The following is a 15800-nucleotide window of genomic DNA, read 5'->3' as shown; positions in this document are numbered from 1 at the left end:
CTAGGAATATTTAAGGGTGGGAAGGAATCCCAAGCAAGGGAAACGTTCACGATGTGAACAACAAACCAGCTTTTTATATACTAAGAAAAGACTGAAAGAATTTTCAATATGCAATCAGGTTAAACATATACCTGATGCAGTGCTGAGAAGAAACACTTTTAGACTGTACACTCTGCTTGCGTGCTGGAGGGATGCATGCAGTAACAGAAGGACTGAGAGCTGACTGGCATGTCAGTTTATAGCATTTTGAAATTTTGCCAAAATAAATGCAGGCACTTGGCTTGCTTTTGGGTTTGTTTTCAGAATAATGACTAGTCAAAGGTAAAGACTGTTGGGGTGCATTTTGCTAAACTGATATAAATATCATTTGAATGAATGGTTCGTCAAAATGTCGTACAGTAGGGCAGACTTGATGTCTAGACAAGATAGTGGACCTAGCCACATTTTCAGAACTTTCACCTTTTGCTTGATAAAAAGCAAAGACCAAACAAAGAGAGAATGTTTCCATTACAAACGACTACCGATGAATTGTTCGGATCATAAATGTCTAACAGTAGACAAGTAGATGGTATTTCTGTAAACACCCATAATTTATTTATTTTCATGTCCGTCTTCCCCTCTAGAATGGACGCTTCTTGTGGGTAGGGATCGTGGCTACCAACTCTAAAGTACTGGACTCTTCTAAGTACTTAGTATAGTGCTCTGCACACAATAAACTCTCATCAATTACCTCCGGTAAATCAGATATTTTTGTCATCACTTCCAATCTACTTTCATTTTGGTCCATTATGTGTTAAAGACAGTGTTTGCTTTTAATGTTCCTATTTATAAACAGAAATCTGCTATAAAAGCGATAGAATAGCAATAAGCTTGAATCATCCTTATACCTTCATTTCTTTTATAAAGTGACCCAAAGTGCTCTCTCCCTAATCAATCAATGGTATTTACTGAGTGCTTACTATGTGCAGAGCATTGTGCTTGGAAGAGCATAATACCACAGAAGTGGCAGACAGGTTCCCTGCCCGCAAGCTTACAGTCTAAAGAGGGAGACAGACATTTAAATGCATAGGGCATTTATAATGTATAATTTTAATGTACGCACATAAATGCTGTGGGGTTGAGGGTGAGGTGAATATCAAATGCCCAGGTTACAGATCCAAATGCAAAGATGGGGAAAAGAAGGCTTAACTGGGGAAGGTCTCTTGCGGGAGAATGGTGTTTTTGGAGGGGAAGGGAATTCCAGGCTAGGGGGAGGATATGGGAAAGGGATCGGCAGTGAGAAAGACAAGATACGGTGAATAAGCTGTGCTAGAGGAGCAAAATGATGTGGGCTGGGCTGCAGGACAAGATGCATGAGGTGAGGTAAGCCCATTATAGTTACAAATCACAAGATAAATATTTAGATGGACAAGAACAGAGAAAGTTGACAGTTCCAATAGTGAGAATGTGTTTCTGTTGGTATCATTAGAATCTGAATACTGGGAAATATTACAGGTTTTACCACTCAGGATCTAAAATCTCTATGTAACAAAATTTCTTCCCATACGTGACATAATGATGCCGGAACTCTCATTTCCATAGGGGCATTTCAATCAATCGTATTTCCTGGGCTGAGCAGTGCAGAGCACTGTACTAAGCGCTTGGGAGAGTACAATATAACAATAAACGGACACATTCCCTGCCCACAATGAGTGTACAGTCTCCTACTCTGTGTGACCAAGATGGTCAGGGCTCTGGGTTCCACACTGCCCATGTTAGCCACACATGTGTTCATAGGTAAATTTCACCATCAGTGGTGAATTATTTGACTACAAAGCAACACACTCCCCCCCAACTCCCCCCCCCCCACATCAATCTACCTAGACACACTTCCTGTTTGGTGGTTAGTACAGTGCTTGGCACATACTAAGTGTTAAACAAACATCATTGTCATTATTATTATTATAAATATTAATTCTGTTGGTTCCAGCCCCCATCGTAGCAAATGAAATATCACTGGAAACAGAGGGGATGAACTGTGTGTGAATGAATTGAGTGAATGTCTGCACTAAACGACGGGGTATACGGGGGGCTTACTGGGTGGATCAATGAACGTGGCACACATTGTTTGTGTGACATAATAAAAATGTGGCACTTTTTAAGCTCTGACTGCACACCAACCATTTTGCTAAATGTTGTGGTGGCTATAATACGATCAGCCCAGAACAGTCTCTGTGCTATACAAGACTTTCTTGTCCAATACAGGGCAATGGGGAAGGAAAGCAGTTATTTAATTCATATTTTACAAACAAGGAAACTGAGGTACAGAAGTGCAGTGACTTGTCCCAGGTCACTCAGCAACCCCCCCCCCCCCACCCTAGACTGTGAGCTCACTGTGGGCAAGGAATGCCACGGTTTATTGTTGCATTGTACTTTCCTAAGTGCTTAGTACAGTGCTCGGCACACCGTAAGCGCTTAATAAATACAATTGAATGAATGAATGAGTGGCAGAGTCAGGATCAGCATGTTGGTGTCCGGACCTCCAGGCCCATCATGGCTTTCCTCTAGGCTACGCTGCCTCTCATCTGTAAAATGGGGATTGTGACTGTGAGTCCCATGTGGGCCAGGGACTGTGTCCAACCCCATTTTCTTGTATCCACACCAGCGCATAGTACAGCGCCTGGGACACAATAATGATGGCATTTGTTAAGCACTTACTATGCGTCAAGCACTGTTCTAAGCGCTGAGGTAGACACAAGGTAATTGGTTTGCCCCACATGGGGGACGGTCTTAATCCCCATTTCACAGATGAGGTAACTAAGCAAGCGCTCAGTACGTTGCTCTGCACACAGTAAGCGCTCAATAAATACGATTGATTGATTACTGTGTACAGAACACCGGACTAGGGCCTACTTAGAGCTCTCCAAGGCCCTACTGAGAACTCACCTCCTCCAGGAGGCCTTCCCACACTGAACCCCCTCCTTCCGCCCCCGCCTTACCTCCTTCCTTTCCCCACAGCACCTGTATATCAATCAATCAATCAATCGTATTTATTAAGCGCTTACTGTGTGCAGAGCACTGTACTGGGCGCTTGGGAAGTACAAGTTGGCAACATATGGAGACAGTCCCTACCCAACAGTGGGCTCACAGTCTAGAAATTGTACGTATTTATTACTCTATCTATTCATTTATTTTACTTGTACATATCTATTCTATTTATTTTATTTTGTTAATATGTTTGGTTTGGTTCTCTGTCTCCCCCTTCTAGACTGTGAGCCCACTGTTGGGTAGGGACCGGCTCTGTGTGTTGCCGACTTGTACCTCCCAAGCGCTTAGTACAGTGCTCTGCATCATCATCATCATCATCAATCGTATTTATTGAGCGCTTACTATGTGCAGAGCACTGTACTAAGCGCTTGGGAAGTACAAATTGGCAACATATAGAGACAGTCCCTACCCAACAGTGGGCTCTGCACACAGTAAGTGCTCAATAAATACGATTGATTGATTGAGAAGTTCAGTGACTTGCCCGAACTCACACAGATGACAAGCGGTGGAGCCAGGATTAGAACTCACAATCTCTGTCTCTCAAGCCCTGCTCTTTCCACTATGCCACGCTCCTTCTCCAGTAAGCACTTAACAAATACCACAATTATTATTATTATTATTACCCTGAAGCTGGGAGCCCCCAGGCACAGAGTAAACCATGTTCTGCTCCCCATGTCTTCTCTCTTTCCCACAGCGCACACACACGCAAAGATAGCTAGAATTTCACTCTGCTTAGTACAGATGGATGCGTATGAAAGTCAAATGGTCCACTTTTAGGATTCAATATCAATCGTATTTCATCCGAATTGAATTGCGGCGGAGATGTGGCTGAGCAGTCTGTTTCCTTTTTGTCATGATTTTGTTTCTCTGGTCGAGGCCAAGTCCAAGTACATGTCATGGTCACCAAGCATTTTAATCACTGCTGTATTTTTCAAGCAGCAAATGTGGTCAAATCATTTTTAGTGACATTCTGCAAACCTAGAAAAGCAGTAAAACTCTGATTCAAGAGTCACGGGGCCGAAAAAATGGACTGTGAGAGAATCTGATCCAGACTGACCAAATATTTTTAAAGAACAGACCAAATGAATAGTAATTGTTTCAAATCATTCACTGTTTTGAATAAACCAGTACAGTGGTTCTCCATTATAACATTCTTAAATTAGCTCTTTTTTCAGTAGCACTGTAGAATTTTAATGTCGTGATTTATTATACCTTGATCATGTTATAATTTATGTATATGTACATGTAAACCAAAATATTGTTTTTATATATACATATATGTATATACAAATATACAGACACACCTACACCCATACCCACACAGTCTAGCTTCCCACAGAAAATTAGGTAAAATTTCTTGATGCAATCCCCATGGACAATTTTTATACATAAAGACAATTTGGGGGATTTGGGTATTGCATCAATAAATTTTAGCTAATTTGCTGCAGGAATCTAGACTTTGTTTAGTGTTCTTCTACTAATAGTCTACTTTCACAGAGCCAATTGAGAGTCCTACGTAGGAAGTCCTGTACTGGTTAACAGGTTTTAAGTATTTAGGATATTTTGAGAATCTAGTGTGGCTCAGTGGAAAGAGCATGGGCTTGGATGTCAGAGGTTGTGGGTTCGAATCCCAGCTCCACCACTTGTCAGCTGTGTGACTTTGGGCAAGTCACTTAACTTCTCTGTGCCTCGGTTACCTCATCTGGAAAATGGGGATTAAGACTGTGAACCCCAAGTGGGACAACCTGATCACCTTGTATCCCCCCAGAGCTTAGAACAGTGCTTTGCACATAGTAAGTGCTTAACAAATGACATTATTATTATTATTCTAAAATCACCACTGAAAGGAAAGTATATCCACCATGCCCCAAAATTGATCTAAATTGGAATAACAAAAACAGCATTAAGTGATACACATACATTGGCAATCAATCAATCAATCAATCGTATTTATTGAGCGCTTGCTGTGTGCAGAGCACTGTACTAAGCGCTTGGGAAGTACAAGTTGGCAACATATAGAGACAGTCCCTACCCAACAGTGGGTCACAGTCTAGAAAGGGGAGACAGAGAACAAAACCAAACATACTAACAGAATAAAATAAATAGAATAGATATGTACAAGTAAAATAAATAAAAAAATAAATAGAGTAATAAATATGTACAAACATGTATACATATATACAGGTGCTGAGGGGAAGGGAAGGAGGTAAGATGAGGGGGATGGAGAGGGAGGAAATGTCTGAATTTTTTATTTATATATGAAAAACAGCCCATAGCAAATGTTTCAAGAATTATGAATATCATCCAGACAATTTCTATTTTCAGCCTCACACGGGTATAATAAGAATGATAATAATGACTATGGTATTTGTTCCGTGTTTGGCACAATGTTTGGCACGGTTCTAAGCGCTGGGGTAGATACAAGATAATCAGGTTGGACACAGTCCTTGCCATGCATGGGGCCCACAGTCTACGTGGGACTGTGAGCTCATTGTGGGCAGGGACTGTCACTTTATTGCTGTATTGTACTTTCCCAAGTGCTTAGTACAGTGTTCTGCACACAGGAAGCAGCAGCATGGCCTCGTGGGAAGAGCACGGACTTGGGAGTCGGAGGTTGTGGATTCTAATCCTGGTTTCACCACTTGTCAGCTGCGTGACCTTGGGCAAGTCACTTAAATTGTCCGTGCCCCAGCTACGTCATTTATAAAATGGGGCTTGAGACTGTGAGCCCCACGTGGGACAACCTGATTATCTTGTATTTACCCCAGTGCTTAGAACAGTGCTTGGCACATAGCATTTAACAAATACCATAATAATAATAATTATTATTAATAATAATAAAAATGATTGAATGAATGGATGGATGAATGAATGAATGAATGAATGAATGAATGAATGAATGAATGAGAGAGTAGGATTTAATCCCCATTTTACAGATGAGGAAACTGAAGTAGATAGATGTTATGTGACTTGCCCAAGGGGCAGGAAAGTGTGACCTGGGGGGCTCAGAGGGACCTGGGTTCTAATCCCAGCTCTGCCACGCACCTGCTGTGTGACCTTGGGCAAATCACTTAACTTCTCTATGTTTTAGTTACCTCAGCTGCAAAATGGGGACTAAGACCGTGAGCCCCTGTGGGACCTGGACTGTGTCCAACCAGATTAGCCTGTATCTACTCCAGGGCTTGGTATAGTGCCTGATACATAGTAAGCTCTTAACAAAAACTACAAAAAAAAAAAGTGGTGGGGCTGGCATAAGACTCCACTAGGGCATGCTGCTTCTCTATGTAAGACTGCCATGTAGATGTGCCCATTCCACAGGGGCAATTTTGGGGACTACCTCCTCACCTGTCTGAGCTAGGCTCCCAGGATTGCTCACCCCAGGTCTCTCACAAGACATGAGTTTCTCAACAGGCCTGAAAATATCCAAACCGGTGGCATTCTGGCCTCCTACCTCTTTGAAGTCTGTCCCCAGTCCTCATCCTTCTTCAACCCCTGCCCCTACACCCCTATGCTCAAAGTGAAAAGTTGCAACCTACCACTCTGAGATTTGCAGGTAAATGGATTAAAAGAACACTAAACAAACATATAATTAATGCCTTATATATATATGTATGTATACATATACATATGTATACATTTATATATATATATATATATATATTTCTTGCTTATTCTTTTCATTCTTTCACCCTTACATTTCCTTGGCTACACAAATAAGAGCTGAGGATGAACATTTTTCAAGGTATACCAAGTTTTTGTGGACTGCTTCATGCTTGAAAACAATTCAGTAAATCGACTTCCGAAAACAGAAATGGAACTGTCAGACTAGTGCTATATATTTATATTACATATGCTGTCAAATTCACTGACCAGGATCACCAAGTTTTACTGGTACTCCAAGTAAAACATGCAACAGAAGAGCTTCTAAAAATGTTACATAAATTTTCAATTTGATCAGATCATGCTTTACACCTTTTTCCTAAAATACTCTTTATGCTACACCATATATTCTTAGTTTTAGAATATTAAAAAAGGTTTCAAAAGGTTGTATGACTACAAACGCTACTGCCCTATTTCAAGAAATAGAATCTTATTCTGCAAAAACAAAGATACACTTTCAGTTCAACAGCAAACCCAGTGAAGTATAATTTACATTAAGAGGCACATTCAAAATAAACAGTTTAACACAAAGCTCAACAGTCAATTTCATGAGTAGTGTCTAAGGAGTCCTTTCCCAGTATTTATGCAGATCTAAAATTATATATGGAAAATGTAAGGTTTGATAGTTTCCCCTCGATCAATCATCTTGGTTGATGTCTACAAAAATTCTGATTAATGTCTTGATATGCGGTTCATCTATACCTAAGAGATGTATGAATACATGCCATCTCTGTATATCCCCTCTGAAATTAATTATAAAGAAGATTATGCAAGCTATCGGTACATTACAGAAAAAACCATTCAGTGTAAAAAGTACTTGATGCGCCTATTAATCTTAAACCTCTCAACTATCATATTGCACAAATATAAATCCTATTAAAGGTGCCTGAAGGAACTCAAATAAACATGATTTTCTCTTAAAAGACTCGAAAGTTAACTGCACTACCCACTTTTTCTAGTCTCCAATTCTAGTTAAAATAAGTCGATTTTTTGGACTTTAAGGTGTCATTTTATTCCCCAATCTAAAACTATCAAGCAAACCTAACTCCCACACGTCAATTTTCTCCCAGTGATTAGGACAATGCTCTGCACGCAGTAAGCAGTTAAATTACATTAATAATAACAATAACAATAATGATGGCATTTGTTAAGCGCTTACTATGTGCAGAGCACTGTTCTAAGCGCTGGGGGGAATACAAGGTGATCAAGTTGTCCCACGTGGGGCTCACAGTCTTAATTCCCATTTTACAGATGAGGGAACTGAGGCTCAGAGAAGTTAAGTGACTTGCCCAAGGTCACACAGCAGACATGTGGAGGAGCCGGGATTCGAACCCATGCCTATCATGATATGTGTTATCCAAATAATTTCAATTTGCACTAAAATCTACTAAGAAAAACCCTACGTAAAACAGTCTGGATGAGGGCATCCTTGCAATTGAGATCACAGTCATCATCATCAATCGTATTTATTGAGCGCTTACTATGTGCAGAGCACTGTACTAAGCGCTTGGGAAGTACAAATTGGCAACATATAGAGACAGTCCCTACCCAGCAGTGGGCTCACAGTCTAAAAGGGGGAGACAGAGAACAAAACCAAACATACTAACAAAATAAAATAAATAGAATAGATATGTACAAATAAAATAAATAAATAAATAGAGTAATAAATATGTACAAACATATATACATATATACAGGTGCTGTGGGGAAGGTAAGATGGGGGGGATGGAGAGGGGGACGAGGGGGAGAGGAAGGAAGGGGCTCAGTCTGGGAAGGCCTCAGGGACACAGTCCCTGATGTTGTCGTCTTATGCTGTCGAGTCGTGTACGACCCACAGCGACGCCATGGACACGTCTCTTCCAGAAGGCCCCATCTCCATCTGCAATCATTCTGGTAGTTTAAGCATAGAGTTTTCTTGGTAAAAATACAGAAGCACTTTACCACCGCCTCCTTCCTAATCTTGAATCTCCACCCTTGGGTCTCTCCCATGCCGCTGCTGCCCAGCACAGGTGAGTTTTGCCTGGTGGCAGATTGCCTTCTCCTCGCTAGCCACTGCCCAAGCTAGAAATGGAATGGACGGGCCTCTGCTTGACTCTCCCTCCCATAGCTGAGACTGGTAGAGGACTGGAAACTGAATTTTTTACTTATATATGAAAAACAGCCCATAGCAAATGTTTCAAAACCAAGAATTATGAATACCATCCAGACAATTTCTATCTTCAGCCTCACACAGGTACAATAATAATAATGATAATAATGACTACGGTATTTGTTCCGTGTTTGGCGGAACCCCCAAGCACAGAGAGATGATCACAGTCCCTGAGGGAGTTCAAAGAAGACTCCTGAAAAGCCATCAGAGATCAATCAATGGTATTTACTGAGCGCTTACTAGGGGCAAAGCATTCTACTAAGCGTTTGGGAGAGTACAATACGACAAACTTAACAGACACGTTCCCTGCCCATAACAGAGATATGGGAAAGCAGGGCTAGGACGTCTGAATTTTGGTTCCATCGATCACAGTACACCAGTTACAAATATACGTACAGAGGAAATGAGAGTGATCAAGTTGTGCGGGAGCCAGAATGATGTAAATGTACGCAGCCACCCAAATAGAACGGTGCTTTGCACATAGTAAGTGCTTATAATAATAATAATAATAATAATAATAATAATGGCATTTATTAAGCGCTTACTATGTGCAAAGCACTGTTCGAAGCGCTGGGGAGGTTACAAGGTGATCAGGTTGTCCCTGGTGGGGCTTACAGTCTTAATCCCTATTTTACAGATGAGGTAACTGAGGCACAGAGAAGTTAAGTGACTTTCCCAGAGTCACACAGCTGACAATTGGCAGAGCTTACTAAACGCCATTAAAAAAAATAAATAAAAACGTAAAGATTCGCGGAGTTAACAAGAACTTTTTTGACCACGTAACCTAAGGCTATGAACAGTTCCCATAATCATTTCGTCTCAGCTTTAACCCTCGTCAGGCAGAAAGTGTAACAGGTCCTGAGATACTGCAGCCTGGCCAGTAAATGAAAGGTCCTCTGTAGCAATGTATCATTAGCAACATAGCAGAAAAGCAAAGATCTGAATGCTCAGAGACAGCGGACCATCCCACTTCACATCTACCGCAACCGCTTTAGGAAACTGTCTTGGGTCGTGGTCGCGGCTACATTTGAACCGAGTGACCTCACTTGTCTGAGCCAAGCGATGCAGGGTAGGGGGATCTTTAAGGAAAGTGCGAGCATTGAGCAGAAGAACCTCTAAACTGCAAGCTTGCCAATCAATCAATCAATCGTATTTATTGAGCTCTTCCTGTGTGCAGAGCACTATACTAAGCGCTTGGGAAGAACAAGTTGGCAACATAGACTGTAGTCCTCTAGACTGTAACTTCATTGTGGGCAGGGAGTGTGTCTGCTTACTGAGTATAGTGCTCTGAACGCAGTAAGTGCACAATAAAGAAGACTCAATGACTGAACTGACAGAATGAATGACTGTACTCTCCCAGGCGCTTAGTACAGTGCTCTGCACACAGTCAGTGCTCAACAAATGCAACTGAAAGAAAGGTTGCAGTGGCTCTTTGCCAAGCTGTCTCGGGGCTCCTGGAGATGTGTCGCACCAGCGAGGGGCCCAGGATAAGGCTGCCAACACCAAAAGATGTCGTCCTCATCATTCCCATCCTTAACCTGCTGTTCTCCAGGGAACAGTCCCCAGGATCCCGCAGCAGGAGGAACCCACTGGACGGGGAAACATTCCAGACTTCAATCAATCAGTTGCATTACTGAGCGCTTACTGTGTGTGTGCAGAGCACTGTACTCAGTTGAGTACAACATAACAGGGCGGGTAGAAATGCTTCCTGCCAGCAACGAGTTTACGGCCTAGAGAGGGAGAAGGACAATAATATGAATCACGTACATGAGGGCTGAGGGCGGGGTGGATTAAAGGGTGCAGATCTAAGTGCAAAGGCAACGCAGCATGGCCCAGTGGAAAGAGCCCACGCTTTGGAGTCAGAGGTCATGGGTTCAAATCCCAGCTCCGCCAACTGTGTGACTTTGGGCAAGTCACTTCACTTCTCTGTGCCTCAGTTACCTCTTCAGTAAAATGGGGGTTAAAACCGTGAGGCCCCCGTGGGACAACTTGATCACCCTGTAACCTCCCCAGCGCTTAGAACAGTGCTTTGCACATAGTAAGCGTTTAATAAATGCCATCAAAAAAGAACGCAGAAGGGAGTGGGAGAAGAGGAAATGAAGGTCTCATTGGGGAAGACTCTTAGAGGAGATGTGCCTTCAATAAGGTTTTGAATCAGACTTAAAGACTTATATAATAATAATGATGATGCATTTGTTAAGCACTTACTATGTGCCAAGCACTGTTCAAGCGCAGGGGTAGATACAAGATAATCAGATTGACCCACATGGGGCTCACAGTCTTCATCCCCATTTTATAGATGAGGTAACTGAGGTCCAGAGAAATTAAGTGACTTGCCCAAGGTCACAGAGTTGGGATTAGAACCCATGTCCTCTGACTCTCAAGCCCATGCTCTTGCTACTAGGCCAGGCTGCTTCTCAAGAGAACCACACCCTGGTCTTTCCAAAGACCTTCTCCCCAGAGCACTTATGTGTGTAACCACCTGGAAGGTAGTTTAATGCCTGCCTCCCCCTTTAGTCTGCAAGCTCCTTATGTACACGGATCACGCCCACACACTCCACTGCACTGTATTCTCCCAAGCTCTTTTAGACTCCCTTTTAGACTGTGAGCCCACTGCTGGGTAGGGACTGTCTCTATATGTTACCAACTTGTACTTCCCAAGCGCTTAGTACAGTGCTCTGCACACAGTAAGCGCTCAATAAATAAATATGATTGATGAAGTTCTCAGTACAACCCTTGTCAAACCGTAAGTGCACCCCCTCTAGAATGTAAGCTCACTGTGGGCAGGGAACAGGTCCACCAACTCTGCTTCACTGTACTCTTCCAAGCACTTAGTACAGAGTTCTGTATACAGTAAGAGATCAGTAAATACCACTGATCGATTATTTGATTCAAAGCAAACAACCCCTCTTGCCTTAAGGTTATTTTTTGTCTCCCCCTGAGAAAGCCCTCTTTATTCACTCCCTCAGAAGCCTTTTAAAGCTCCAAATTTTGCTTTCTTTCTATTTCTGCCTCCCAAGACTTTGGCTGTTAATTAATTCCAAAGCTTGAAATCATTCTAGCTTTTACACCCCAGTAAGGCCACATTAATATTGAAATCAGGAGTTATCAAATTATTCGGTACAGAAGGGTGGTGTCTTCTCACTATACCTCACTCTCAACTTTCTACCTTCTACCCCCTGTTCAAATCAATCAATCCGTCAATCAATCAATTTAGAGACTGCAGCAGTTTTCAAGGTGACGGATGCTGGATTCTGGTCCTAAAGCAGAGTATCAGCAGAAAGAGTGTAATTTCAAAATGCAAACAGTAGTCGTTCCGTAATCAATCAATCAACGGTATACTGTTGACAACCTCTGGGCAGAGCATTATACTATTATATTATATTTATTATATTATATTAGTATATTATATTATATTATACAGTATTATACATTACATTTGGAAGATCAGGGGCTCAGATTATGATATATAAGGGCAGTGAAGAAGGCGGAAGCCAAAATGGAGGGGGTCAAAGGGAGAAGTGGAGACAGTTTGGACAGGAATGGTAGGAGGAAGACAAGGAGATAATTCAAGTGTTCCGTGGGGTTAAGGGTTTGTTTGTTGTTGGTTGTTGTTTTCAGCAAAGACAACAGATTTAGCTTTAATTCTACTTGTTCTGACGACTTGACACCTGTCCACATGTTTTGTTTTGCTGTCTGTCTCCCCCTTCTAGACTGTGAGCCCGTTGTTGGGTAGGGACCGTCTCTATATGTTGCCAATTTGTACTAAGTGCTTAGTACAGTGCTCTGCACACAGTAAGTGCTCAATATATATGACTGAATGAATGAATAGATGGGCATGTATGAAAGCAATAGGGAAGGATGCATTGGAGAGGGAGTGGGTGAAGACGGAGGTCCTGGCAGACAGGAGAGAGGTCAAATGTTTTAAAAAGATGTGAATGGATGTGGTAGTAGTAGACCCAGGTGCAGGACCTAGATTTGAAGCGTAGGCAGGAGATCTCTTCTTGAGACCCTCCTGGAAAGGATTAGAGTCGAAGACGGGACAGGAAAAGGATGGCACTAGAGAGATTTTAGGGAGACGATGCCTGGTGTTTCCATTTGGTTGCAGAAATAGGCGGTACAGTCAGTATGTGCAAGGCACTGTTCTAAGCGCTGTAAAGTGAATTAGAATTTTATATCAATTGTTTCTTTAGAGATGCATTTTTGGCACTAAGAGCTGAATGTACAGAACATGCTTCTCTAAATATTAGTTTTATAAAAACAGCAAGAAAGCAAGCAACCACCCTCAATTATGTAGAAAGAAAACTTGTTAGCTAACTGGAAAAGATAATTATACCAATAAACTGCTTGAAATAATTGGCACAATTTGGAAGTGGTTATTAAAAATATACTTTCAGGCAGTCGCATAAGAATAATTTGTGCTGCAGCCTGAAAATAGATTGAAGAATTTAATATCCCAAATTATTCAGGGTAGAGAATTCTGAGCTTGACGGTTTCTTCTGCTTTGTTCTGTATGCTGTCTTCTCCCCACAGATTCAGCCATTCCACACTTAAATGTTCTTATTTTACAATTTTCATGGTTTTGCTATCAAATTTGAGCGACCCTCTCTCATTTTGAAATAACACTGCAGGGTTAATTTTGGCTTAGACACTCCTTTTCCTCTCCCACTTGGTCTTTTAAGTATTTTGACTGACTTGAATAGTGTGATTTAAGTCCGTTCAGTTTAGCATTAAACAATGGCAGATCTTAAGCATGCCAGTACGCTTTAAAGAATCAGAGAAGGTCCATAAGGGAATTACCCAGCAAATATCTCCTTCATTCTCTGCAACTTTTGCAGGCCACTTTGTGCCATTCTCAGATTGGCAATTATAACAGTATGGGATTAGCTTGATGCTACATGTATATAATATGACATTCATTTACGAAACAGAACCAGCTTCAGGGAAAAGGTTTGCCAATTTTAAGGGATCATCAAATATCAAACCATATAATTGTAAGTTGTACAAAAGGTGGAAGATGAAGATATTTCCTAGCTCCTGTCCATATTCACTATAAATCAGATGTCTTGTCTTATACTGTCAAGTCGTCTTCGATCTGTAGCAGCGCCAGGGACACATCTCTCCCAGAACGCCCCACCTCCATCTGCAATCATTCTGGTACTGTATTCTTGGCAAAAATCTGGAAGTGGTTTACCATTGCCTCCTTCTGCCCAGAAAATTGAGTCTCCACCCTTGACTCTCATCCATGCCACTGCTACCCAGCACACGTGAGTTTTGAGTGTTGACTTGTAGCAGTTTGCCTTCCACTCACTAGCCATTGCCCAAGCTGGGAATGGAATGGATACACATCTGCTTGACTCTCCCTACCACAGTTGAGACAGGTAGAGTACTGGAAACTCTCCAGGTGCGACCCTGAGAGAAGATAAATTAGACAGGACTATCAAAATTTTTAGATTGGGAGCCCCCTGAGGGACAGGGACTACGTCTAAATTCCCATAGGCCTGTTTCCTCCCAGGGTTTTTAATACAGTGCTCTTTACACCTTAAGCACTTCATGTAATAAATACTATTCCTACTACTAAAATTCTGTTGCTGAAATAGAAGAAACCAGAGGCTTCTAGGTCAAAGGAGATAGAGGAGCAAGGAAATCGAGAATGACTCAGAATGAGAGGCGGTAAAAAATAACTTTGCCCAGGCAAGACCCTTCTGTTAGGCAAGACATGGCCACACAAGCCACTCTAAATGTCTGCCAAAGGAACTCATTAATCCCTAAATAGCGAGAGCCATTATTATCATTGATCAGAATGCCCCCAACTGAATTTAGCAAAAGGTTCTAATTACAGTGAAGACATTATTAGAGTAGTCTAACATTTGTTCAGTGCAAATGAAAAGAAATTACACTATTATGGAAACATTTCACAGAATCAAACTTCAACCTGAAAGACAACAATTTTAATACAGCAAATATATATAGGTTGAGTCAAAGGCATTGTGAACTACAAATACTACAAATGATGCAATTTAATCCCTGACACTTAGTAGCAACTTTGCCCAATGACACAACAAATGCTGAAAAGAGCATATATAACTTTAGACAACATGTTGTCTGTCTTCCCCTTCTAGACTGTGAGCCCGCTGTTGGGTAGGGACCGGTTCTATATGTTGCTGATCTGTACTTCCCAAGCGCTTAGTACAGTGCTGTGTACGCAGTAAGCGCTCAATAAATATGATTGAATGAATGAACGAATCAGTGAATCAATAGCAGCCCTTTAACATGAGCACCTTAGAACAATGGTACTTACTGAGCAACAAATGTTAATATGGGCCACTTCTTAACTCTCGAAACAGTCGTCCAATTGAATTGTCACGAGGCTTCACAAACAAGATAAGGTGGCTAGGGAAGCAGCATGGCTCAGTGGAAAGAGCACGGGCTTGGGAGTCAAAGGTCATGGGTTCAAATCCCAGCTCTGCCAATTGTCAGCTGTGTGACCTTGGGCAAGTCACTTCACTTCTCTGTGCCTCAGGTCCCTCATCTGTAAAATGGGGATGGACTGTGAGCCCCACGTGGGACAACTTGATCACCTTGTATCCTCCCCAGCACTTAGAACAGTGCTTTGCACATAGTAAGCACTTAACACATACCATCAATTATTATTAGTATTTTGGATGGATGCACATCTAGGAACTCAGGTAGAACGATTAGACCTGTCGGTGCATCATACATAAATATAAGGAATTACTTTCTACCTACATGCAAGGGACCTCTGAATATCATTTATGTATGTGCAGAGTCTTTCACTATCCAGTTGACTATTACTTCCTTCAGTCAGTGCTCAGTTCACCCCTCTTGTCAAATAAAAGACGGTGAACAATGATCGATTCCTACTTTTACAGAGGGGGTACAATGCCTGAGAGTTTAATAAGTAGATAATGAATCTTTAATCAATCAACTGATCGATCGATCA

At 41.7% G+C, this 15800-nt stretch overlaps 1 protein-coding gene across 1 annotated transcript in view; it reads right to left on the bottom strand.

The window, feature by feature from the left end:
- The window catches only part of PPHLN1 (periphilin 1), a 142311-nt gene that overhangs the window by 56012 nt on the left and 70499 nt on the right, over positions 1–15800 (bottom strand). The window lies entirely within an intron of this gene.

This window comes from Tachyglossus aculeatus, chromosome 2 (assembly GCF_015852505.1).
Source record: "Tachyglossus aculeatus isolate mTacAcu1 chromosome 2, mTacAcu1.pri, whole genome shotgun sequence".
NCBI lineage: Eukaryota > Metazoa > Chordata > Mammalia > Monotremata > Tachyglossidae > Tachyglossus > Tachyglossus aculeatus.
This window is presented reverse-complemented; position numbering and strand designations above follow the sequence as displayed.